Below are 27215 nucleotides of genomic sequence, written 5' to 3' on the forward strand. Positions count from 1 at the left end.
GGGGGAAGGGACTGCTCTCCCTGGAGCCGTTCCTCGGACCTTTGCCTGGGATGACCCTACCTGGCCGAGATGGTCTACGGCTCCACCTCCTCCTCCTCCAGGCTGGCGATGTCGGCCAGCGAGTCCACTTCCTCATCTTCCAGGCTGGGGATGTCCTCCAGCGTGTCGGTGTCACCAAACTCCTCAGGAGAATCCTACGAAAAAGAGGGATTTGGTTAAATGAGAACCAGGACTCAAGCTGGAGACCATTGGGGACCCCCCGCTTTAAGGAGCCTTTGCAGTCCGGAACTGCAAGAAGGTCTGGTCTCTTCAGAGAAGGGAGCCGTGGGGCGTGCCAGGGTTGGGGGGCATTAGGGATGCCTCCTTCCTCCACCCTTTGACCTCCCATAGAAGGGGCAGCTTTTCCTTCCTTACCAAAGGTGGAACGTCCTCCATTTCCTTGAGGAGTTTGTTCAGGGCCTCCGCCAGGGCACTGCAAGAAACAGGGGAGAAGAAGAGCCTTAAGCCAGCGTGTGGAGCTAGAAGGCCAGCCCAGCCCCACCAAGCCATCGAACCATCGGGGCTCCATTCCCTGCACTGGGGGACCAGATCCCTCTGGGATGCAGAGAACAGTTCCTAAGGGCAAAAAAGCCACGTTTCCTTCTGCTTTCTTAAGAGCCTGTTCGGGAGTGCCCTGGCCTCCAGGTCCAGCGTTGGAAGAGAGGAGGACACCCTGGTGGGATTCCCATGGAGCAGCATCCACAGTGTCCTCGATCCAGGCCCTTCTCTGGCAGCAGGCGGCTTCCTTTCCCTGTTTTATTTTTTAAACCTCCCAAGGAGCAAGATCATGAATGCAGGGTTTCTTCCTGGCTCCTTTCTCTGGCTTCTTGGGAGGAAAATTAAAAAGGCCAGAAAAAGGGAAGGTGCCCTTGAGCTGCCAGGCAGCCCAATGAACCAGCCAAACACTGAAACCGACAAGGAGGCAAACGACACGTGAACCCAACCAGGAAGCTCCCTGGGTTTGTTTAAGTCTTCCTACTAAAATTAAAACCTGGAGGGATCCTCCGTGAGCCCCAACCCGCTTTTTCACACATCAAGCCAGAAAGAGAACGAGAGATTGAGAGAGAGAAATTACCTGGGTGATGGTACCAGTGCTTGTGCAGGGAGGCTCTCGCTCTTGTCCGAGGTGTCCGAGAGGGTAAAGGGCGATGTGTAATCAGAAGAACTCTAGGAATCAAAACCAAGCATTCATACATTTAGTACAAAGCAAAGTGATCTCCATCCCTTTGGGAACCCTGCTCAGCCAGTAGGATGTGTTTGTGGGTTTTTATAACATTTACAGCAGAGTAACAATGGGCCTTCAAAAGGAAACGGTTCCCCTTGAGAGAAGGGGATCCGGTAAATAAAGGGGATCCTTCTTTTCTGGGGCACATTTCCCTTGACGGGGCAGCAGGAGGCACAGAGGGAGGGCTGATCTCTCTCCTTTCCCCATTAAGGTGTGGGGCTGGCTTACCTGGGTGGAGCTCCCCACACTTCTCACCCTCCTGGAGAGCCGGTGGGGAAATGGCAATGGGCCAAGAGCATTTGGGAGAGGAAGCCTGAGGCAAGGGGTAGGCGGGCCCCCTCTTCCAGGCCCCACCAGCCCCTTCCACGCCCTGCTTTGCATCCAAAACTTACCAAAAAACCAAACGTGGAACCCTCTTCCTCCACAAATGCCTGCCTCGATGTTACTGCCACGAGACTAGGAGAAACAAGTCACTGAACAGATTAGACCCCTGAATTCAGGTGCTCCTTGTCTTTATGAGCTCCATCCACTGGGGGTGGCACATGCATTGTGTGCTGTGGTGGAGTGTGGGGACCTTTCCAGTTTGTGGAGCCAAAAGGGGGTCAGAAGTTATGGGGCCCTTCCCAAAGCATCCCCACCATTGTCCAGACCCTGATGTTGAGGGGAGGTCTGGGGGTGTCCGTGGGCCAAACCAGCACGTCCCTCCCAATCCTCCCCTTGAAGAGAGCGTACCTTCCAGAAATGGATCGTGGGACAAAGGTCTCCTCATCCAAGCTGCCCCAATAGCTAATTGAGGCTCCGAGGGGCATAGAATCCTGAAAAATTAAAAAAAATAAATGGATAAATGATTTGAAACGACAAACACAATGATTTGAAGCCCACCTCTCTCTTTAGCCCAAACGCTGTTCTCTCCTCCTGCAGGAGGCTTTTGAAGGGAAGGGAAAGGAAAGGGGACGTCCCCTCCGTAGAGGAAACCTCCTTCCACTCCTTACCACGGTCAATGTGGATTGCCGGCCATCCTTCCCCTCCTCTCTTCCGCAGGGTAGCAGTTGGCTGTAAATGCTGTGAGAAGAGGACACCACAGGTCAGAAAAGGACGGCATAAAAGGGCCACTGGATGAGACCAGGGCTGCAGCAATCCCTGTCGTTGCCCTAATTCCGATTTCGAGGAGGTGTCTGGGCTTTGCTTGGCAAAAGCATTGCCAGAACCAGGCCACCCCTTCCTGTCCCTCAGCTGGGAAGACCGTACCTTTCCACCTCAGAGATGACCACAGACGGAACCTCTGGCAGGCTGCTCTGGGCGCTCCGTGGGGCAAGGACCACCATGGAATCCAAGGTCCTTGCAGAGCAGGCCGAAAAGGCCCGTTGCTTTTCTTCCTTCTCCTCCTCGACTTCCCTGGTTTGCAGCTCGCTGCGGGTGCTGAGAAAAGAGGACACAAGAGGTCGGCAACTGGAGGCCACAGAACGACGTAGGAGGAAACCAGGGCGGCAGCCACTGGGCCTGAATCCTACTTCCAGCTGTTGCCCCAAGTAGATCTCAGAGGATCATGAAGGCCACCACCAGCTCCCATCCTCGGTTCCCCAGGACACCAGCCAGTCACCCCCAGCCTTTGAGACACAGGGAGTGACTGGACTTCATTTGGGAAATGCATAGCCTAAAGGAGGGCAGCCCTTTCTGTCCCTTGGCTGAGAAGACCGTACCTTTCCACCTCGGAGATCACCAGAGATGGAGCCCGTGGCAGGCTGCTCTGGGCGCTCCGAGGGGCAAGCCCCACCATGGAATCCAGGGTCCTTGCAGAGCAGGTCGAAAGGGTCCCTTGCGGTTCCTCCTTCTCCTCCTCGGCTTCCCTGGCTGGCAGCTCGCTGCAGGTGCTGAGAAAAGAGGACACAAGGGGTCGGCAACTGGAGGCCCCACAGCATCGTAGGAGGAAACCAGGGTGGCAGCCACTGGACCTGAGTGGAGTGACTGGACTTTGTTTGGGAAATACATAGCATAGCCTAAAGGAGGGCAGCCCTTTCTGTCCCTCGGCTGGGAAGACCGTACCTTTCCACCTCGGAGATCACCAGAGACGGAGGCTTGCGGTTCCTCCTTCTTCTCCTCGGCTTCCCTGGCTTGCAAACCGGCTTCCCTGACTCTCCGGTCACCTCAGAGATGACCAGAGACTCTGGAAAGCTGGTCTGGGTGCTCTGTGGGACAAGCACCACCACGGAATCCTGTCAATGAAAGGGAAGAAGGAATCGGAAGATCAGACGCACATCCTGAAGCCCACTTTCCCCTTCTAGCCCAAAAGGTGTTCCCTGCTGAGATTTCTCCCTGGACAAAGTTGGCTCTCCCCTTAACGCAAAGGTTGTCTGGGGAGAACTTTCCTCTCCATGGTATAAATTACTGCTTGCAGGGGGAGTCAAGCTGATGGGGGATGAAAGGGGTGGAGAAGGCACAAGAAGAAGGGAAAGGGCCTTTCATCTGCCCTCAAGAATCTGGTTTCCTGGTGCAAGACCCTCCCTCACCCAGTTTCAAGCATGACAGCATATCCGTGTTTCATATTTGAAGGAGCCTCTCTGGGATGGAAACCCCATTGAGAGGGAGAAGCAGCAGGGAGCTCTTGGGCCACATCCTGGCTCCCAACGGTTTGTTTCTAGCATGGGAGCAGGAATTGTCTCCTCGCTGCACCTACGGTGTTTAGATGGGCTCTGAATCTCAGCCGACCTCACCAACCCCGGGGCCGGCCTCTCTGCAAGAAGCCAGGAGCTGTGCAATGGGAGGGAAAGGGGACGTCCCACTGGGAGAAGACAAGGGATCCTTGCATTTCTTACCCTGAAATCTGATGTCTCCTCTGTCTGCTCCTGGCGCTCCCTAGTGATGCTAGGATGAGAAGATGACACAACAGGTCAGAAACTCAAGCAGACTAGCAAGGCCCCTAAGATCTGCTTAGAGATCTATCCTAAAGATCTCTTGGTCCCCATGGCCGAGCCTCCCCTCCTTTCTCCTCTCCACGTCCTCCTCATCTTCCCAAAGGCTAAGGGAGAACGAAGCCATCCAGGTTTTTCTTTCTGTTCCTCGCTTCCAACCCTTGTGCCTCCTCCCTCCCTGTTCTCTGCTGGTCAGGAGCATTGGACCTGGGTTTTCTTTGGCAACAGGAAAGGCTTCTGATGTTTGGGGTCCTACCTGGGAGGTTCAGGAGCAGGCTCTCGACAGGTTGGGGTGCCTGCACAACAAGAAAATGTGCACCACCTCCCCAACCGCTGGAAAAGAGAAAGAGCTAAAGGTTAACGTTGAGAGAAGCAGAGATGTTTGGGTGGGGTTAGCAAAACGCCTAGACTCTTTCCAAACCCACCTACCGGTCCATGAGTGTCTAAAGAAATGGGGTCCTGGGGAAGTGGGAGTCAATCTTTGTCCTTCTCTGCCCCACCTCCTTTGGATCTTTGCATTGGGGTATCTCAAGAGACTCCCCACTAGATCAGATGGGAAGAGGAGGGGAAGAGGGTCCGCTTCCCACCCTCCCTGATATTACTAGCCCTATTTGGGTCTCCTGCACCTCTCCCGGACCCCGGGTCCTTCTAAGGAAGAGGAGCAGCCCCTCCCACCCCCATGGATTGCTACGTTTTGATGACTGAAACTAAACCGGTTGGATCTCATTGCTCTTCTTATTCAGAGGGCCTTTTGTTTGTGTGTGTCTGTGTGTTTGTGTGTGTGTGTGTTTCTGCCTTTTTATACAGGGGGGTTCTTTTCCTTTTCAGTTCTTTGGACCTTTAGATTACTTCCTTTAATTTTATTTCAAATCTCTAGTGGATTCGTCTTTGCAAGACCAAGATTCTATACTTAAAATGGGGGAAAATACAGGTGGATTTGACAGGAGGAGGAGATAGAAGGTACATATGCTTAGGAGAAGGGAAGGGAGACCAAGCCCCTGGAGATTTGTGGCCAGGCTGCCAGTTCTTTGCCCAACCCTTGGCAGGAGGGGTGGGTGGGAGGGGAGCAGGAGGGGGGCTGCCGTTCCCCCCCCCCCCAGACTGCCTCAATGCTCGGCTTGCACCTCTCATCACCCACCCGCCCTATCAACCTTTTCTAACAAGGGCCACTTCACCAATTTGCCTTTCTGGAAAAAAAATCCCAACACAGACTCTCACTTCTACACCTTTTTTCAAACGGGGAGACATGCGACACCACCTTCAACAAACTATAAGTCCAGTCTCTTAGAGGAATCAAAGACACAGTCCTCAGGGCTGAACGCAGATAAAGCGAGTACAGCCGAATAATTCCCAATTCAAACTCTAATTCCAGGTGGAGACAACCTGTTAGATCAAAGCCAGCTTCTCTCCGTAACAGAGGACATACAGCACATAAAATCTTTCCTAAATGAATCCAACAAACTTCTTAACATTTTGATGGCTATTTGCAAAAAGCTATGGTTAAGATCTGACTTAGAGGAAACTAAAAGAAGATCATGTCCAAGGGTTGCTTCTACTACCAGCCTGATATGCAGAAAACAGGCGAGAAAAGGGCTGCAAAAAGGGAAATAACAAACAGTAGAAAGAAGAAAAGTAAATATGTAAAAAAAATCCCAAACCAGTTCCATACAAAAAGATGTGGTGAAGGAAACTTTTAAAATTACTGGATAGTAACTCAGCACAGAAAAGTACAATGCAAACAGAGCAGCTAATTCTAAACAAGAAAGTAGATCTGGAGGAACTTGCTCATCTCTCTACTAATGCAGAGAAGTCTCTCCCTCACTCTCTAGAACCAAGACTAGCTCAAGCACAGAAACAAGTTACCAAGAACCTGCATTCGGCTCCACAGAATTCTATTTTTTAAAATATTTTTTATTTTATAATTAAAAAAGCCTCCAAAAAACATATAGAAAAACAAAAATACAACTTTTTTTAACAAATAATAGTGCTTATTATAAACTAAATTCTAATGTGCACCCCATACCCACGGGACTCCATATTTTATTACGGACTACCTCTCCAAAATTGTATAGAGCATTCTTTAGAGGTTTTCCCCCTTCCTTTCACTAAGACAAATTCCACATATTTACCCAAAATATCATAAAAATTGTTAGAACTTATTTCCCCTCTTTTTATTTTTAGTTCAATAGTCAATTTATCATTTAATGCCATGTCCCATACTTCACAATACCAATTTAATATCATTTTTGTCTTTCCAAAATCTAGCTATTAATATTCTACCACTTGTCATAAAATTGGTGATTAATTCTTTCGAGTAACAATCCAAATTGTTATCAAAAATTGACAATAAAGCAATTTTAGCATTACAATCAATATCTTTACCAAATATATCGCACATTTCCTTAAAATAAAATTCCCAAAAGATCTTAACCAGTTTACATTCCCACCACACATGAAAATACGTACCAATTTCCTCATCACATTCCCAACATGCTTTGAGGCATGCTAGATTGAGGCTCCACAGAATTCTAGACCAGGGGTTCTTAATCTTGGTCACTCAGGCGTTTATTTTTGAACTGCAACTCCCAGAAACCCCAGCCAGCACAGCTGGTGGTGAAGGCTTCTGGGAGTTGCAGTCCAAAAGCACCTGAGTAAACCAAGGTTAAGAACCACTGTTCTAGACCACCCCAAGAAGGGATTAAAACAGATCTGGGATGGAAACTAGTCTGGAACAGAGAAAAGTTAAAATTCCACTTACCCTCAAAGTGCGAACAATCCTCCTTCTGAGTCCCATGACTCCAAACGCTTGCGCGGAACGACTGCACTGCAAAACAAGAGAGACTGACAGCACCTCTTATCAGCAGCTTGGTCCTGGGCGCAAATGACCGGTCCCCCTGGGGTACTGTGTGACTTGGGCACACCTCAGTCCTGGGGACAAAGGGCCAGTCCCCCTGGGGTATTGTGTGACCTAGACGTCGCCGTGGCAACCCCCAAAAACCAAGCTGCCTAATCCAGCAGAGCTGTCAGCCACCTGACTACCCCATTTCCCTGAAAATAAGACCTAACCTGAAAATAAGCCCTAGTAGGATTTTTCAGAAGGCTCCTCATAGAAGCCCTACCCCAAAAATAAGTCCCAGTGAAGGGAAACCCTGCCCTCCACCTTTGTGCAGCAACCAGAAGAAGAGGACATGACTGTATTTGACTCAATGTAGATGGTTGTACATGAAAAAATAAATAAATAAAACAACCCCTGAAAATGAGCCCTAATGTGTGTGTTTTTGGAGCCAAAATTAATATAAGACCCTGTCAGGTGCAACAGAAGCACCTCCTTGACCGTCCCACGGTGTGCTTTAGGGCCGTCCCCGGGGTCAATGCAGAGAGTCAGGAGAGTCTTCGGAATCCCCAAGGATTTTGCCTGGTTCTTCTTTGGCCCTACAAGAAATGGATGAGAAGAAGAACCTACATTTAGAGGATAAATCTAGAAGAAGAGCCAGGGCTCCTCTAAGCTCTCCGTCCATCGGGACTCAAATCCCAGCCCTGGGCAGCCCGTCTCCCCCCCCCGGGAGACAGAGAACAGCGTCTCACGGCAAAAGCCACATTTTCTGGGAATGGATTACTCGAGTGAAGGCTCCCTGTGTTTGCTGTGCACCTTATGTGTTCTGTGTGGAATTCTGTGAAGGGATGGTGTCCACTGTGAATTCTGTGAATAAAAATCGGACATTTATTCTTTTATTTCAATACAGAACTTTCCCCACCCTAGACTAACCCCATGGGAACCCTATTTAAACCGTGCAGGGATGTGATTTTTAGGGGGGGTTTCAATTGAGTAAGGGTAGGGGAATTTTTTAACAGCAGCAACCACAAATCCCATCCCCCTTTGAGATTACGGGATCTGGCAATCCAACAGGTTCCGTCCTCTCCGGCGAACCTAATTGTGGCAGGGGCACCAGGAGAGGAGGACGGGTGATGCAGAAGAGGGAGAGAGTGGCTGGAGAGAAGGCAGGCTTACCTGGGGGCAGGTCCCGCCATGTCTCCCTTGCCGCAGGATAGCCGCCTAGAGTGGTCTTAACTGACCAGATAGGCGGGATATAAATAAAATAAATAATAATAATAGCCAGAGACTGGCACGGCTCTCCTCCTTTAGTGAGTCCACCCACCAAGGCACCTTCTCCCCAATGCCTCTTCTACCTGCTGGGTGTAACAAACATACGGCCTGTCCAGCCAGCATTGTAAATTCTTCTTGGAAGAATCCACCCTGAACTTTTTCGTATTAACCCATTCAAAACTAATAACATGCTAGGTCAGAAAACATTTTCTTTTTTCTGTTCTCACTCTCCCAACACTGAGTTGGAGTGGACGCCTCCTGTCTCTGGTATTGCATAAGGAGGGGAAAAAAGCTTCCCTCTCCACTTGATCCATTCCCTGCATCATTTTATCCGTCTCAGTCAAATCCCCCCTCAGGCGCATTCGCTCGAGACTCAAGAGCCCCAAAAGCTGTAGCCTTTCCTCATCAGAGAGGTGACCCAGCCCAGTCGTCATTCGAGTCGCTCTCTTCCGCACCTTTTCCAGTTCCACGATGTCTTTTTTGAGGTACGTCAACTAGAGCTGTACGCAAGACTCCAGGTGCAGCCTTACCAGCGTTCTGTACAATAGCATTATAATGTTGGCTGTTTTATTTTCAGTCCTCTTTTTAATGAAACCGAGAATGGAGTTGATCTTCTTCACTGCCGCCCGCAGACGGGGTTGACCCTTTCCTCAAGCTGTCCACCAGCACCCCAAGATCTCTTTCCTGATTCATCGCAATCAGCTCAGAAGAACCCCTGAGCCGAGAACTAAAATTTTGACTTTTTTTGGCCTCAATGTGCATTTCTTTACATTTTCTAAGACTGAAGCACATTTGCTATTGTGCCACCCATTCTCCCAGTTTGGAGAGATCCTTCTGGAGCTCTTTGCAATCCCTTCTGGTCTTCCGTTTTTCAGGATCAGTTGACTGAAGGGAAACCCAGCTATCGGAGAGACTTAAGCTTTTGAAAGCATTCCCATCACATTTGTCGTCTCTCCATTTGTCCTGATATCTCTTCACTTGAAATTGGAGGAAAATGAACAATAACACAAAAGCACAACTTATTATTTATTTTATTTCTTTGTTTAAAATGGCAGCATACAGAATTAAAAGACAGTGTAAAAGCGAACATATTCAGTATACAAACACTAAAAAACTATGAAGCAAATACTACACTAACAAATAGTAGACAAAAGCAACACCAAAACATTCAAATAATTTACAATAATTTATAATTTTTAATTATTTTCAAATAACATTAACAAATGCATACAATTTAAAAATGAATGTACAATGATTTCGCCGGCCCCATTCTCTCCTGCTTCTCTTCTTTTTTTGGTGTTATTTTTTCAGAGTCTGCAAACACCTAGAGGAAGCACAAAAAAGGTGTTAAGGTATCGGTCTTTGTTCCTCCTCCATTTCCATGTTAGCAGCCAGAGCCCACTCCCGGCCTGATTGTCTTGGGAATTGGCCCGATGGAGCTCTCAAGCGTTCTTTCTCCCCCTCGATGGGGAAGACCCCGACCCTTTCTGCCCTCCCTCCGGGGGAAAGGGGCTGCTCTCCCTGGAACACCTCCTCAGTTCTTTGCCTGGGATGACCCTACCTGGCCGAGATGGTCTATGGCTCCCCCTCCTCCTCTTCCAAGGCTGGCGATGTTGGCCAGCGTGTCGGTGTCATCGTCCTCCTCAGGAGAATCTTACGAAAAAGAGGGATTTGGTTAAATGAGAACCAGAAGTCAAACTGGAGACCATTGGGGACCCTTGCTTTAAGGAGCCTTTGCAGTCCGGAACTGCAAGAAGGTCTGGTCTTCTAAAAAGAAGGTCTGGTCTCTTCAGAGAAGGGAGCCGTGAGGCGTGCCAGGGTTGGGGGGCATAAGGGATGCCTCCTTCCTCCACCCCTTGACCTCCCACAGAAGGGGCAGCTCTTCCTTCCTTACCAAAGGTGGAACGTCCTCCATTTCCTTGAGGAGTTTGTTCAGGGCCTCCGCCAGGGCACTGCAAGAATCAGAGGAGAAGAAGAGTCTAAAGCCAGTGTGTGGAGCTAGAAGGCCAGCCCAGCCCCACCAAGCCATCGAACCATCGGGGCTCAATTCCCTGCACTGGGGGGGCCAGATCCCTCTGGGATGCAGAGAACAGTTCCTAAGGGCAAAAAAGCCACGTTTCCTTCTGCTTTCTTAAGAACTTGTTCGGGAGTGCCCTGGCCTCCAGTTCCAGCGTTGGAAGAGAGGAGGACACGCTGGCGGGATTCCCATGACGCGATGAGCCAAGGATCCCTGGGAAGGAGCCTGGCTCATCCTATGGAGCAGCATCCATAGTGTCCTCGATCCAGGTGCTTCCCTGGCAGCAGGCAGCTTCCTTTCCCTGTTCTATTTTTTAAAAAACCTCCTGAGGAGTAAGATGAAGAATGCAGGGTTTCTTCCTGGCTCCTTTCTCTGGCTTCTTGGGAGGAAAATTAAAAAGGCCAGAAAAAGGGAAGGTGCCCTTGAGCTGCCAGGCAGCCCAATGAACCAGCCAAACACTGAAACCGACAAGGAGGCAAACGACACGTGAACCCAACCAGGAAGCTCCCTGTGTCTTCCTACTAAAATTAAAACCTGGAGGGATCCTCCGTGAGCCCCAACCCACTTTTTCACACATCAAGCCAGAAAGAGAACGAGATTGAGAGAGAGAGAGGGAGAGAGAGAGAGAGAAATTACCTGGGTGATGGTACCAGTGCTTGTGCAGGGAGGCTCTCGCTCTCGTCCAGGGTGTTTGGGAGGGTAAAGGGTGATGTGTATTCAGAAGAACTCTAGGAATCAAAACCAAACCATAACATTTAAAGCAGAGTAGCAATGGGCCTTTGAATGGAAACGGTTCCCCTTGAAAGAAGGGGATCTGGTAAATACGTAAAGGGGATCCTTCTTTTCTTGGGCACATTTCCCTTGACGGGGCAGCAGGAGGCAGAGAGAGGGAGGGAGGGCTGCTCTCTCTCCTTTCTCCATCAAGGTGTGGGGCTGGCTTACCTGGGTGGAGCTCCCCACACTTCTCACCCTCCTGGAGAGCCGGTGGGGAAATGGCAATGGGCCAAGAGCATTTGGGAGAGGAAGCCCGAGGCAAGGGGTAGGCAGGCCCCCTCTTCCAGGCTCCACCAGCCCCTTCCACGCCCTGCTTTGCATCTGAAACTTACCAAAAAACTAAACGTGGATCCCTCTTCCTCCACAAATGCCTGCCTTGATGTTACTGCCACGAGACTAGGAGAAACAAGCCACAGAACAGATTAGACCCCTGAATTCAGGAGCTCCTTGTCCTTATGAGCTCCATCCACTGGGGGTGGCACATGCATTGTGTGCTGTGAAGGAGCGTGGGGACCTTTCCAGTTGATGGAGCCAAAAGGGGGTCAGATGTTATGGGGCCCTTCCCAAAGCATCCCCACCATTGCCGAGACCCTGATGTTGAGAGGAGGTCTGGGGGTGTCCGTGGGCCAAACCAGGGCACCCCCCCCAATCCTCCCCTTGAAGAGAGTGTACCTTCCAGAAATGGGTCGTGGGACAAAGGTCTCCTCATCCAAGCTGCCCCAATAGCTAATTGAGGCTCCGAGGGGCATAGAATCCTGAAAAATTAAAAAAAATAAATGGATAAATGATTTGAAACGAAAAACACAATGATTTGTAGCCCACCTCTCTCTTTAGCCCAAACGCTGTTCTCTCCTCCTGCAGGAGGCTTTTGAAGGGAAGGGAAAGGGGACGTCCCCTCCCTCCGTAGAGGAAACCTCCTTCCATTCCTTACCACGGTCAATGTGGATTGCCGGCCATCCTTCCCCTCCTCTCGTCCGCAGGGTAGCAGTTGGCTGTAACTGCTGTGAGAAGAGGACACCACAGGTCAGAAAAGGACGGCATAAAAGAGCCACTGGATGAGACCAGGGCTGCAGCAATCCCCGTCGTTGCCCTAACTCCGATTTCGAGGAGGTGTCTGGGCTTTGCTTGGCAAATGCATTGCCTGAACCAGGCCACCCCTTTCTGTCCCTCGGCTGGAAAGACCGTACCTTTCCACCTCGGAGATCACCAGAGACGGAGCCCGTGGCAGGCTGCTCTGGGCGCTCCGAGGGGCAAGCCCCACCATGGAATCCAAGGTCCTTGCAGAGCAGGTTGAAAGGGTCCCTTGCGGTTCCTCGTTCTCCTCCTTGGCTTGCAGCTCACTGCGAGTGCTGAGAAAAGAGGACACAAGAGGTCGGCAACTGGAGGCCACAGAACAACTTAGGAGGAAACCAGGGCGGCAGCCACTGGACCTGAATCCTACTTCCAGCTGTTGCCCCAAGTAGATCTCAGAGGATCATGAAGGCCACCACCAGCTCCCATCCTTGGTTCCCCAGGACACCAGCCAGTCACCCCCAGCCTTTGAGAAACAGGGAGTGACTGGACTTCGTTTGGGAAATGCATGGTCTAACGGAGGGCAGCCCTTTCTGTCCCTCGGCTGGGAAGACCGTACCTTTCCACCTCCGAGATCACCAGAGATGGAGCCTTGCGGTTCCTCCTTCTTCTCCTCGGCTTCCCTGGCTTGCAAACCGGCTTCCCTAACTCTCTGGTCACTTCAGAGATGACCAGAGACTCTGGAAAGCTGGTCTGGGTGCTCTGTGGGACAAGCACCACCACAGAATCCTGTCAATGAAAGGGAAGAAGGAATCGGAAGATCAGACGCACATCCTGAAGCCCACTTGCCTCTCTAGCCCAAAAGGTGTTCCCTGCTGAGATTTCTCCGTGGACAAAGTTGGCTCTCCCGTTAAAACAAAGGGTGGCTGGGGAGAACTTTCCTCTCCATGGTATAAATTACTGCTTGTTGGGGGAGTCAAGCTGATGGGGGATGAAAGGGGTGGAGAAGCCACAAGAAGAAGGGAAAGGGCCTTTCATCTGCCCTCAAGAATCTGGTTTCCTGGTGCAAGACCCTCCCTCACCCAGTTTCAAGCATGACAGCATATCTGTGTTTCGTATTTGAAGGAGCCTCTCTGGGATGGAAACCCCATTGAGAGGGAGAAGCAGCAGGGAGCTCTTGGGCCACATCCTGGCTCCCAACGGTTTGTTTCTAGCATGGGAGCAGGAATTGTCCCCTCGCTGCACCGACAAGGTTTAGATGGGCTCTGAATCTCAGCCGACCTCACCAACCCCGGGGCCGGCCTCTCTGCAAGAAGCCAGGAGCTGTGCAACGGGAGGGAAAGGGGACGTCCCACTGGGAGAAGAAAAGGGATCCTTGCATTTCTTACCCTGAAATCTGATGTCTCCTCTGTCTGCTCCTGGCGCTCCCTAGTGATGCTAGGATGAGAAGATGACACAACAGGTCAGAAACTCAAGCAGACTAGCAAGGCCCCTAAGATCTGCTTAGAGATCTATCCTAAAGATCTCTTGGTCCCCATGGCCGAGCCTCCCCTCCTTTCTCCTCTCCACGTCCTCCTCATCTTCCCAAAGGCTAAGGGAGAACGAAGCCATCCAGGTTTTTCTTTCTGTTCCTCGCTTCCAACCCTTGTGCCTCCTCCCTCCCAGTTCTCTGCTGGTCAGGAGCTTTGGACCTGAGTTTTCTTTGGCGACAGGAAAGGCTTCTGATGTTTGGGGTCCTACCTGAGAGGTTCAGGAGCAGGTTCTTGACGGGTTGGGGTGCCTGCACAACAGGAAAATGTGCACCACCTCCCCAACCGCTGGAAAAGAGAAAGAAGAGCTAAAGGTTAATGTTGAGAGAAGCAGAGATGTTTGGGTGGGCTTAGCAAAATGCCTGGACCACTGCCAAGAAATCAGGGTGGACGAAACTCTGAAGTGACCCAGGTGGACTCTTTCCAAACCCACCTACCGGTCCATGAGTGTCTAAAGAAATGGGGTCCTGGGGGAGTGGGAGTCAAACTCTAATTCCAGGTGGAGACAGCCTGTTAGTTCAAAGCCAGCTTCTCTTCATAACAGAGGACATACAGCACATGAAATCTTTCCTAAATGAATCCAACAAACCTCTAAACACTTTGATGGCTATCTGCAAAAAGCTATGGTTAAGATGTGACTTAGAGGAAACTAAAAGCAGATCATGTCCAAAGGATGCTTCTACCACCAGCCTGATATGCAGAAAACAGTTGAGAAAAGGGGTGCTTTAGAGCTGTCCCCGGGGTCAAGTCTTCGGAATCACCAAGGTTTCTGCCTGGTTCTTCTATGGCCCTACAAGAAACGGATGAGAAGAAGAACCTCCCCTCAGCCAATTCCTGATCTTTCCTCTTTTTTCTCTCCCCTCATCTTTGTCCCACCTTGTCTAAGTTTTCCCCCTTTTTTAAAATTGTTTTAATTATATTGTAATTACGCTTGTTGTAAGCCGCCTAGAGTGGTCCTAAGTGGCTAGATAGGCGGGAAATAAAATAAAATAAAATAAAATAAAATTAAATAAAATAAAATTAAATAAATAAATAAATAAATAAATAAATAAATAAATAAATAAATAAATAAATAAATAAATTTAGTGTCTAAATCTGGAAGAAGAGCCAGCACTCCTCTAGGCTCTCCTTCCATCGGGATTCAAATCCCAGCCCTGGGCAGCCCGTTCCCCCCCCCCCCCCCCGGGAGGCAGAGAACAGCGTCTCACGGCAAAAGCGACATTTTCTGGGAATGGATTACTCGAGTGAAGGCTCCCTGTGTCTGCTGTGCACCTTATGTGTTCTGTGTGGAATTCTGTGAATAAAAATCAGACATTCATTCCTTTATTTCAATACAAAGCTGTTCCCACCCTAAACTAACCCCATGGGAACCCTATTTAAACCCTGCAGGGATGTGATTTTTAGGGGGGGGTTGAATCAAGTAAAGGTAGGGGAATTTTTTAACAGCAGCAACCACAAATCCCATCCCCCTTTGAGATCACGGGATCTGGCAATCCAACAGGTTTCATCCTCTCTGGTGAACCTAATCGTGGCAGGGGCAGCAGGAGAGGAGGACGGGTGATGCAGAAGAGGCAGAGAGTGGCTGGAGAGAAGGCAGGCTTACCTGGGGGCAGGTCCCGCCATGTCTCCCCTGCCGCAGGAGAGCCGGAGGCCAAGGGGAGCTGAGCTGGGAGTCCCTGGAAGAAGAAAGGGGTGGTTGGGCTCCCTCTTCACTCTTTGGAGCTCAGCTCAGACGCCATTCCTTGCAGGCTGGCACTGAGTGAGTGGTTGAGACTGTAAGTGCCAGTTGAGGAGAACAAACCAAAAAGGGGTGGTCTGCTTTGATAGACTTTAAGTGCCTTCTGCTCTGTAGATCGCAGAACTTTTCCCTGCTGTGTGGCTAGAGGCTTTTAGCCAAAGGTCACATTCTACCAAGAAAAACAGCCTCTGCCCTAGATGGGAAACAACCAAGGCCTCTCTGCCGCTGCTGCAGCTGGCGGCCCCTCCCATTGCCCTGCCCACTGCCTACTCCCTGCCTCTTTTTTCCTTTGCCATGCTGCAAATACCTAGGTGGAAAGGGGAAAGGGGAACAAGCAGCTTGGGAAGAGAGAGGGTTTGTGTTTGTGTTTCTGTGTGTGTGGAAAAAGGGACAAATCTATCACTTTCCACTGAGGCAAGTCCCCAAACCTCAGCAGTGCATAGCCTCTGTGCCTTGAACAAGTCTGACTGTTAAAGAATACTTTACTCTGCACCTTGCAAGGACTGCCACATGGGCTATGTGATTCCTTAGAACTCAGAAAAGGTCAATTAAATAGGACTTCTCTACGGGAGCTAATCAATGGCCTTTACTAAGCCTCTGGATTTAGCCAAGCCCTGCGGATCCAAGAAACTAGTCCTCAGTTAGAATTTTTATAATTATTTTTTATTGAGAAAATATAGTTTCATAGAAACAGTTTGTTTGCTTAAGCATTAGCATAAAGACATGTTCAAAGGATTACTATAGTTAAAGACAACAACTACTTCCCATAAAATAACAAACACAAAAAGCTGAGGTCAGGTGGGCTAGCCCCACCTCCTTCTCTTCTTCCTCGCTACATTCTTTTTCCTTCAGCTACACCACACAAACCATCAGGAACTTCTCTCAGGAAAAAAATTATCCTCCACAAAAGGGTCAATCTCCAAACATAGCCCACCGTCCATTTTTCTACATTCCTCCGACCTCCTTTTTCACGGCTGTAAAACAATTCACTCAAAGAGGCATAACTGCCTACCCGGTCTCCAATTCTCATGGAGATGAAGGTGGGGTTATCTCCATTCCCCTGTCTCCAACGGCTTTCACTTTGAAACCTAACAGACTCCATTTTCTCTCATTCTCCTTGACAACAAATCCCACTCTCCTTCAATATCAATCACACACACACATACACAGTATTTTGTATGTACGTATGTTTGTGTATATATGTGTATAGAGAGCATATGTGAACAACCACCACCCCCACACACAGGAATTCCACACACAAACACAAAGAATACCACACACATACAAACACACTTAAAAGGGGGGAAACTCCTAGATAGATAGATAGATAGATAGATAGATAGATAGATAGATAGATAGATAGATAGATAGATAGATAGATAGATAGATAGATAGATAGATAGATAGATAGATAGATAGATAGATAGAGAGAGAGAGAGAGAGAGAGAGAGAGAGAGACAGACAGACAGACAGACAGACAGACAGACAGACAGACAGACAGACAGACAGACAGACATTGCTGTCTTTATTTGGGGAAATATTCTTCTCACTAAAGAGGGAATTTCCTTCCTTTATTGTTGCTTTATTTTTTTATTCCATGTACACTTAAGAGGGGAAAATACACACACAGAGTATATATACTTGAAAGTGAGGGGAGATAGATGAAGCCCCTAGAAATTTCAACTACTGTAGTTACATACATACATACATACATACATACATACATACACACACACACACACACACACACACACACACACACACACACACACACACACACACACATTTAAAAAATGTCTTGATGTCTTTATTTGCGTTTGGGGCAGGATTCTGCCTTTCTAGGGAAGGGGCTTCCTTTTTTTTGTTGCCTTATCTTTATACCTTTTTAATATTTTGTTCTTTTACTTTGATTTGCTTCTTTTACTTTACTTTGGGTCACCTCCCTGATGAGGAAAAGCTACAGCGTTTGGGGCTCTTTAGTCTAGACGAGAAAAGGCGCCTGAGGGGGGACGTGACTGAAATGGATGAAATGATGCAGGGAATGGATCAACTGGAGAGAGGGAAGCTTTTTTCTCCTCCTCACGCTGTACCAGAGCCAGGAGGCGTCCACTCCAACCGAGTGTTGGGAGAGTGAGAACAGAAAAAAGAAAATATTTTCCTGACCCAGCATGTTGCTAGTTTGTGGAACTGCTCGTCACAGGATGTGGATGCCTTTAAAAGGGGACGGGACAGTTTCCTCAGGAAAAGTCCATCGCAGGTGACAGGCCATGAAGGGGATGGATAATCTCCGGGCTGAAGAGGAAGGTAGCTCTGAAAGGCCAGGTGCAGGGCAGGGGGATCAGGAGACAGGGATCTCGTGGTCTCTCGTGGGCTCCCATAGGCATCTGGTGGGGCCCCCGTGAGGGAGAGGAAGCTGGACGAGATGGGCCCTTGGCCTGATCCAGCAGGGCTCTTCTTATGCTCTTTTGTTCTTCTGGTAAAAGCTCTCCTTAAATACCTCACTTCCTTGGAAAATCCTCTTCGTTTCACAATGAGTCATGTAAGCCCTGTGCAACAGCACCCATGATTTCTGGATTGTGGGCAGACGAAGGTTATATTTCAACAGTATTTTTTTGGAGGGGAGGATTCCACATTAAAATTAGGTGGGTTTAGGAGAATTGACACTCGGATCGTTATTTTTGTGGCACTGTGAAGTCATTCATTGAAGAACCCATGATTTCTGAGATGTAATCTGTGGTTAGAAATGGGACCTATGAATGGACAAGCGGTTTAGGGCAGATCCCACATAAAATCATGTGGAGCCCTGAGGAACTGGATCCACTCGGGACGGGTATTCTTGCCCTGTAGAAAAGCTAGGAGTTGCTGGATCCATGATTTCTGTGGTATGTCCTGTGAGAACAGGACACATTTTCTTTAAAAATATGATATTTATATAGTGTTCTTTAGATCAGTTATCGTAAAGGTGGCATATGAATGAATGAATGAATGAATGTTCTGTGTTATTCATTTTACTGCATTTTTAAAAGAATTAAAATTGGGACATATATATATTAGATGAAGCCTTGAATTGAGCGCTAAGCCTAGGGAAGGGGAGCTTTGGACCGTTTTCTCCCCTGTCATCATCATAACCCCCTTGCTATGGGCAGAAGTCTGCTCCTCTCTGATGATGGGGCTGGGAAGGGATTTCATCAGCATCTCCTTCAGCTGAGAAATCTTCCCAGACCAGACCCTCCTCTTCCTGAAGGAAACCAGGTCTTTGTTTGGCTCTTCTCACGACTCACTATCCTCCAGGTTATCCCTTCAGTTTTCAGCTCCAGCGTTCAAGGGTGACGCAAACTGTTAAGCAGGCAGGAAACACCGAAAGGGTGTGTAGACCACTTGGGATCCCTTCAGATACTACACCTACCTAAATTAGTCAGATAAAACTATATAAGGTTACTCCTTGAAAACCACGATTTACCTAATTTTAACTGCTACCACTAAAAATTTGGGCTATCTGTGCTGTTACTTGTTTATCTTGGTTTGCAAGAAGAAACGATGCATAAAATTCAGATGAACGTCCTGCCTTCTTGGTTAACAAAAGACAAATTAACTCTTTGCACACTTTTGTAGAAAGAACAGAACAACAAAACATGAGCAAGGGTTTCAACACTGTAACCGCAAGGACACAGGCGGATTTGTAGTGAGATTCCTTCAATACGACCCCCAAGTAGTGCTGAAGGTATAACATTAAGTCTCGCACGTTAAACGTCCCATCTGTATTTGGGGGTTGTCAGCCTATACAAATGTTTGTTTGTTTGTTTGTTTGTTTGTTTGTTTGTTTGTGTATTTATTCTGCCTCTAGATGGCTTGTCACAAAGTGTTTGCACCAGGGAAACAGTTTAGTAGTGACAGACAAATGGTTTTGGTGTCCAATATCATATGAACGCTGTTCTAGTAGGTTTCTTCCTTTGCTATACGCAATAGTTAATAAGAAATCAGGTGACAGCCCCAAGGTATGTGTTTTGGACTTGACATCTTTCCTCCATTTACTCTCATGAGGATGCTCCACAGCAAAGTAGAACAGACCGGAGGGAACAAGGTTCCGTCTTCACCAAACGTTAAATATCTTGAGCCAGGCCTGTGTGTCTCCTGAGGAAAGGCCACTTTCCAGCCTCAGAGAGTCCCCTTGGCACACAGCTGGGTACAGCAACTCTTTGTCTAAGAAACTTCGGCTGAACCATTTCTATTGATTTTAAGCTTGTATTAGCCCAAACTGGGCTCCCATACAGCACCTGCACTAACGGCTTGGCTCCGTAGACTTCCAACCCTGCTGGTATATAATTGTGGCCATTAGTGTAGAAAAACTCAGAATTTCTTGCATCCATAATGTTTTAAAACAACAGTTGAAGGAGAAACTAGCAGACGCTCCCTCACATCTCACCCCTCAGATCTTACCATAGTGCAATGTCACTTATTAAGTAAAATGAGGCTTGGAAATACATTTTGAGAAGTTTGAAGATTGGCAAGACTTTATAATAGGTCTTATGAAAAGGAAGCAAAAGGGATTTAAAAGGTTAAAAAATTTTTTATAGCCCTAAAGTCAACGCCGCTGCTGGCCCTCTCCCCTCCTGTGTTAAAGCTTCCTCAAACGAAAAGAACCAGACAAACTCAAATTCTATCTTATTCGTCAGTAAATAAGGGGGCACAGAAACATGATATTGTAAATAATCAGACCTGAGGCTGATATTGCAAATATGATGAGATTGTAAATAATCAGACCTAAGGGAAAAGCTAAGGCTGGCTGGGCAATCTTCTTATCTACACCTCTTCAACCATCCATCAAGTGGGCTCCCTCCCTCGTGCGGTCAAAGAGCAATGGGTGGCCTTATGGACCTTGGTGCTACGAAGTCCTTGCGGTTGATCCCTGTCTATTCCCCTCCTTTTCCCTCTCCGAAGGCCACCAAACAGGCCTGGGAGGAATTGGAAAATTAGAAAGTAGATCTCGAATCTAAATTTCCCAGAGCCCAACTAATCATTATGGGAGATTTTAAAGCAGATATCTGGGATGAGCATTTTCTCACTTTGTTCCAAGATATCTGAGAGGATTCAGAGCATAGCCCCCCCCCACTGTAGATATATCGGATACTCCATCTTAGAATCCAGTTCCCCAATTTGAAATAAAGTCCTTGATCAGCTGTATTAAAGCAGGCAAGGCCCCAGGGATTGATCCCATTCTGCCAGAAATGCTAAAAGCCCACGCAGGCTGGTGGGCCCCTTTGCTGTCTCATCGGTTCACACATATCAAGCACTCAGGTAAATTCCCTGTTGGTTGGTCAGAAGCTCTTGTACTACCAGATTTTAAGAACGGGGATGGATGAGACCCATCAAATTATCCACCCAGTAGCTTATTGTCGGTGGTGGGTAAACTGTATGCAAGTTCTTTAAATCAGACATTAGGAAGAGCAGAATATCCTGGGAAATGAGCAGACAGGCTTTAGAAAAGACAAATCAAGTGTCCTCACACCGACCCTGTTTGGGATCTTTTTTGCTGTCATGCTGAAGCACGCCTTTGGAACTGCAACACAAGGTGTCTATCTCCAAACTAGATCAGATGGAAAGCTTTCTACTCTCTAGATTGAGAGTGAAGACCAAAGTCCAGCTGGAGTGCATGCGGGACTTCCTCTTCGCGAATGATGCAGCTGTTGTTGCCCATTCTGCTGAAGACCAACAACAACTCATGAATCGTTTTAGCAAGGCCTGCCAAGACTTTGGACTAACAATCAGCTTGCAGAAAACAAAATTCATGAGCCAGGGCGTGGACTCACCTCCCTCTATTACCATCACCACACAAGCATTGGAGGTTATTCATGACTTAGTGTACCTTGGCTCAATGATCTCTGACACTCTCTCCCTAGATGTGGAGCTGGATGAACGGATTGGGAAGCCAGCTACCATGTTCTCTAGACTCAAAAAGAGAGTATGGCTTAAGAAGAAGCTGATGGCATATACCAAGATCCAGGTCTTTAGAACCTGTGTCCTGAGCACACTCCTGCACTGCAGCGAGTCCTGGACCCTTCGTGCATGGCAGGAGAGGAAGGTGAACACGTTCCATATGCGTTGTCTCTGACACATTTTTGGTATCACTTGACAGGAGAAAGTTACAAACAGAGTAGTCCTAGAAAGAGCTGGAATTTTTATCATATATACATTATTGAAACAGCGATGTCTACGTTGGCTTGGGCATGTTTATGTATTTATTTATTTGACCTATATGCCACCCACTCTACCCAAAGGTCTCTGGGTGGCTTACAACAATTAAAATACAATAAAAAGATAAAACAATTCTATTTTATTCATTCATTTATTATTATTTAAAATACAATTAAAATATATACTCTAAAAATTGCCATCAGGACCCACAGTAGATATTGTTTCAATTAAAAGCCTTTTGGGGCAGGAAGGATTTGCCCTGGTGCTGGAATGTCATCAGTGTTGACGCCAGATAAATCTCAATTGGGATGGCATTCCATAGTCTTGGGGCAGCTGCGGAGAAGGCCCTTTGCCTACCTCCTTGAGGGACGGCTCTTTCAAAAGGGCCCCCTGGCTAGATCTTAACTGCCGGGTAGTTCCATATGGAAGGAGGCGGTCCTTCAGGTATCCAGGGCCCAAGCCGTTTAGGGCTTTATATGTCAAAACAAGCACTTTGAATTGGGCCCGGGCAGCAACTGGTAGCCAATGTAATCTTAACAAATCGGTTTGATATGCCCCCTAGCGTCCCCACCACTCAGCGCCCCCACCACTCACCAGCCGCGCAGCTCGATTCTGGACCAGTTGCAGTCGCCGGACCGTCTTCAAAGGCAGCCCCACGTAGAGCGCATTGCAGTAATCTATGCAGGATGTTACCAGTGTGTGTGTAACTGTCAGGTCTCAACAACTGAAACTCATCCATTAATATCTGACCTAAGCACGGCACACTGGACACATCCTCTGATTCTGCAGTAACAGTAGAGTCCAACCCACTGCGAATCTGAGCGATTTCCCCCTCAAAATGAATGGCAAACTCATCACAGCCAGCTGATGAGCAGTCCGGGACCTCCACCAGATTTCCCGGTTGAAGAAGATCCCAGACCACTCAAAACAGCTCTGCTGGACGACATTCTGTGGAAGCAATACGGCTGGAGAAATATTGCCATTTCGCTAGCCATATTGCCACGAAATAGGCCCAATAATGGGCTCTAAGTCGTGTTCGATCGGACTCCCAGTGGGATTTCCTCCACCTGCGCTCCAGCCGTCTCCCTTCTCACTTCATCGCCCAGAGTTCAGAATAATACCAAGGAGCTGTCTGGGCTCTGCGTGCAGGGAGAGGGCACTTAGGCGCAATCGTGTCAGCCACCCAGGTCACCTTCCCTATTCTATAGGGTGACCTGAGCTTCGACAGGAGCGCCGACCATATCAGACGGATAATCCCCCAGAGCATTCAGGAAACCATCCGGATCCATTAGTCTCTGAGGGCGGATCATCTTAATAGATCCCCCACCCTTGCAGAGGGGAGAAGAAGCTAATAGGCTAAACTTGACCAGGAAGTGGTCTGACCATGACAATGGGGTCACAACCAGTCCCTCCACATCCAAACCACCATCTTCCAGTCCCGTTGAGAAAACCAGGTCCAAGGTGTGGCCCTTCTCATGCGTCGGGCCGATAACACATTGAGACAGCCCCATGGTTGTCATGGCGGCCATGAAGTCCTGAGCCGCCCCAGTCAAGGCAGCCTCGACATGGATGTTGAAGTCCCCCAGCACCAACAGCCTGGGAGTCCTCAACACCAGGTCGGAGACGACCTCCGTCAGCTCAGGCAGGGAGACTGTTGGTATGTAGCAGGGTGGGCGGTACACCAACAGGATCCGTAGTCTGCCTCGCAAGCCCAACACACAATGCAGGCCCTCAAGACCTGCTCTCAAAGGGATAGGAAGCCTGATCAAGGAGATAGAACTCCTATAGACTATAGCAACTCCCCCTCCCCGACCCTCCGAGCGACATTGGTGCTGGACCGAGTACCCAGACGGACGCAGCTGGGAGGGGGGAACACCACCCTTCTCTCCCACCCAGGTCTCAGTAATGCACGCCAGATCAGCACCCTCATCCAGAATTACATCATGGATGAGGGTAGTCTTGTTTTGTACTGACCTGGCGTTCATCAACAGCACCGTGTGGCTCGAGGGTTTGCTGATATGGTCACCTGATACCATCTGGTTGGGTGTAGGACTAGAAGAGGGGATAGATGGAAGATATCTCACCTCTCTTCTCCTACGTGGGTATGTTCTACCTCCACCGCCATTCCTTCCCCTACCCAGCACCCCCTCCATGGCTGCCCCCTCTAATGCCATCCCCCCTTCCTGTTACCTCAGATCCACTGTGGGTCTCTATGCAACCTGATGGCAATTAATAGTCCCAATAATAATAATTAATAATAACAATAAAAACATTCCAAAGCTCCTTCTCCCCTCCAAGCCAGGTGGCTGATGTTGACGGATGGGTTGGGGCAGCCAGAGGCAGCGAGGGCCCAGTCCTGCAAGGCCGAGGGAGTCCAGGCCAAAGTCCCCCAGGAAGGCTGCCAACCGGCAGAAGCACAGCCACACTGTCTCTCACTCAGTGCCTGAGGGACGGCAGATGATGACGAAGAAGACTCCCCCAAAGGCAGGAATGTTGTGAGAATGTCCATACTGGGAGTGTGTTCATTAGGTCCTTCTTTTGCTGCCCCTTTTTAAATTCAGTCTTCCTTTAAACCTTCAAATCTGTTCACTCTATCGTTCCGTGCATCACAGGGTAGAGCTTGGAAGGAGTTTAGGAGATTTTTTTCATCTGGTTCCACGGATTCTGTGAATTCCATTCCATTTCTTCCTTGGCTGCTGGAGGTCCCTTTCAGCCAACTCTGCAGCATTTGGGTTGTTCCCGGGTGAAAATCTCCCCTCAGAAGTGTCTTTGCAGTTCTCTCGGGAACTTTTCAAGTTGAAGAAGGAGGGTGAAGAGTGTGATTCAATCCCCAGCAGATGGCTGGAAACAATTCAATGGATGGCATTCTCGTTGTTGGCTTGTTTGGGAACGCCAAAGCACCTGCAGAAGGAAGGCAGACCAAAAGCAGGATTCAGTTGCACAGCCAATTTAGCAGCAATATTTCAAGCCACACAGGTCTGCAGAAACAGTAAAACGGTAAAAAAAAATAAAAAGCTTCTTTGTGACAATTAAGATTAAAAGATTAAAATGGGGTTAAAGAGGGAGTGCAGCAGAGCCCAGCAAAATGTGATAATCCTCCCTCTGTCGGCCATCTTCAACCCCGCCTTGGGACATAGAACACTTGAGAGTGACATTCTCCCCCTCAATGGGGAAGACCCCGACCCTTTCTGCCCTCCCTCTGGGGGAAGGGGCTGCTCTCCCTGGAGCACCTCCTCGGACCTTTGCCTGGGATGACCCTACCTGGCCGAGATGGTCTACGACTCCCCCTCCTTCTCTTCTTCCAGGCTGGCGATGTCGGCCAGCGTGTTGGCGTCATCGTCCTCCTCAGCAGAATCCTACGAATGAAAGCAGTTTGGTTAAATGGGAACCAGGACACCAGCTGGAGACCTTTGGGGTCGAAAACAGACCCAGTGATTTATATCCCTTTCAGGTTAAAACCATTCTCGCTGCGTATCTAGGGCTTTCCCTTCTCCTCTCCCCACTCCCACTATTCCTCCCCCCAACTTGAAATATAATACAGCATGGAATGTTTCAGGCAAGCCTGGATGTCTCTTGGTATTCTTGGTAATCTCACAGCAATTCTGTCACCTCTCCTTTCTTTGGCCTTGAGTTCTCTCAAATGTGATCATTGAATATAAGGCCATCAATAATTGACAAGAAAATAGAATATAGTCTACTGTATCTATTCACAGCACCTAGGTTACTCTTGGCCCAAGAATGGAGGAATGAAGAGACACCAATGATGGTTGGGCTCTTAAAGAAGGGATTGGACATGGCAGAAGTAGACATGCTTTCAGAGGCACTACGGGATCAACCAAGAGACTTTGTAAAGCAAATCTGGAAGTAATACATAATTGGCCCCAGAAAAAGACAGGAGCTTAGTGGGAAAATTAGTCTATAGCGAATCAGTGCTCACCGGAATCCCCTTGAAGATATTCGATGACCAGACAATGGTGAAATCTCTGATCCATAGGGGAATGAAGGATGTTCAGCTGGTATCTTTTCTTTTTCTCTGTTTGTTTCATTAATTATCTCTTAGATTGTTCTTGTTTTTAAATTTGTAATAATAATAATAATAATAATAATAATAATAATAATAATAATAATAATAATAATAATAATAATAATAATAATAATAATAATAATGATAATAATAATGATAATGATAATGATAAAAATGATAAAAATGATAAAAGAAGGTGGGTGAAGAGTGTAATTCAATCCCAGCAGATGGCTGGAAACAATTCAATTGATGCCACGCTCCTTGTTTGTTTGTTTGGGATCGCCGAAGCACCTGCAGAAGGAAGGCAGATCAAAAGCAGGATTCAGTTGCACAGCCAATTTAGCAGCAATATTGCAAGGCACGCAGGTAGGGAGAAACAGTAAAATGGTAAAATAAAAATAAAAATAAAAAGCTTCTTTGTGACAATTAAGAGTGAAAAATAAAAGATTAAAATGGGATTAAAGAGGGGGTGCAGCAGAGCCCAGCAAAACGTTGTAATCCTCCCTCCGTCAGCCATCTTCAACCCCGCCTTGGGACATTGTCACTCTCAAGCCTTCTTTCTCCCCCTCAAAGGGCAAGACCCTGACCCTTTCTGCTCTTCTTGAGGGGGAAGGGACTGCTCTCCCTGGAGCCGTTCCTCGGACCTTTGCCTGGGATGACCCTACCTGGCCGAGATGGTCTACGGCTCCACCTCCTCTTCCTCCAGGCTGGCGATGTCGGCCAGCGAGTCCACTTCCTCATCTTCCAGGCTGGGGATGTCCTCCAGCGTGTCAGTGTCTCCAAACTCCTCAGGAGAATCCTACGAAAAAGAGGGATTTGGTTAAATGAGAACCAGGACTCAAGCTGGAGACCATTGGGAATCCCCCGCTTTAAGGAGCCTTTGCAGTCTGGAACTGCAAGAAGGTCTGGTCTCTTCAGAGAAGGGAGCTGTGAGGCGTGCCAGGGTTGGGGGGCATAAGGGATGCCTCCTTCCTCCACCCTTTGACCTCCCATAGAAGGGGCAGCTCTTCCTTCCTTACCAAAGGTGGAAATTCCTCCATTTCCTTGAGGAGTTTGTTCAGGGCCTCCGCCAGGGCACTGCAAGAATCAGAGGAGAAGAAGAGTCTAAAGCCAGTGCGTGGAGCTACAATGCCAGCCCAGCCCCACCAAGCCATCGAACCATCGGGGCTCAATTCCCTGCACTGGGGGGCCAGATCCCTCTGGGATGCAGAGAACAGTTCCTAAGGGCTGCTTGGGAGGAATAGTAAAAAGGCCAGAAAAAGGGAAGGTGCCCTTGAACTGCCAGGCAGCCCAATAAACCAGCCAAACACTGAAACCGACAAGGAGGCAAACGACACGTGAACCCAACCAGGAAGCTCCCTGGGTTTGTTTAAGTCTTCCTACTAAAATTAAAACCTGGAGGGATCCTCCGTGAGCCCCAACCCGCTTTTTCACACATCAAGCCAGAAAGAGAACGAGAGATTGAGAGAGAGAGAAATTACCTGGGTGATGGTACCAGTGCTTGTGCAGGGAGGCTCTCGCTCTCGTCCGGGGTGTTTGGGAGGGTAAAGGGCGATGTGTATTCAGAAGAACTCTAGGAATCAAAACCAAAACATAACATTTAAAGCAGAGTAACAATGGGCCTTTGAATGGAAACGGTTCCCCTTGAAAGA

The 27215-nt window shown here is 48.4% G+C and overlaps 2 long non-coding RNA genes across 2 annotated transcripts; both read right to left on the reverse strand.

Moving 5' to 3' along the window:
- Positions 1–64: 64 nt before the first annotated feature.
- On the reverse strand, positions 65–2340 carry LOC140702248 (uncharacterized). Its single transcript, XR_013538782.1, has 4 exons — positions 1657–2340; positions 1115–1206; positions 415–472; positions 65–194 (listed from the first exon to the last, which is right to left on the reverse strand). It is a non-coding gene; the product is annotated as an uncharacterized LOC140702248 (long non-coding RNA).
- A 16848-nt stretch (positions 2341–19188) lies between these two features.
- On the reverse strand, positions 19189–26228 carry LOC140702259 (uncharacterized). The gene is made up of 3 exons (XR_013538781.1): positions 25477–26228; positions 24801–24895; positions 19189–24440 (listed from the first exon to the last, which is right to left on the reverse strand). It is a non-coding gene; the product is annotated as an uncharacterized LOC140702259 (long non-coding RNA).
- Positions 26229–27215: the final 987 nt, after the last annotated feature.

The sequence above is a fragment of the Pogona vitticeps genome, chromosome 11, assembly GCF_051106095.1.
Source record: "Pogona vitticeps strain Pit_001003342236 chromosome 11, PviZW2.1, whole genome shotgun sequence".
Taxonomy (NCBI): Eukaryota; Metazoa; Chordata; class Lepidosauria; order Squamata; family Agamidae; genus Pogona; species Pogona vitticeps.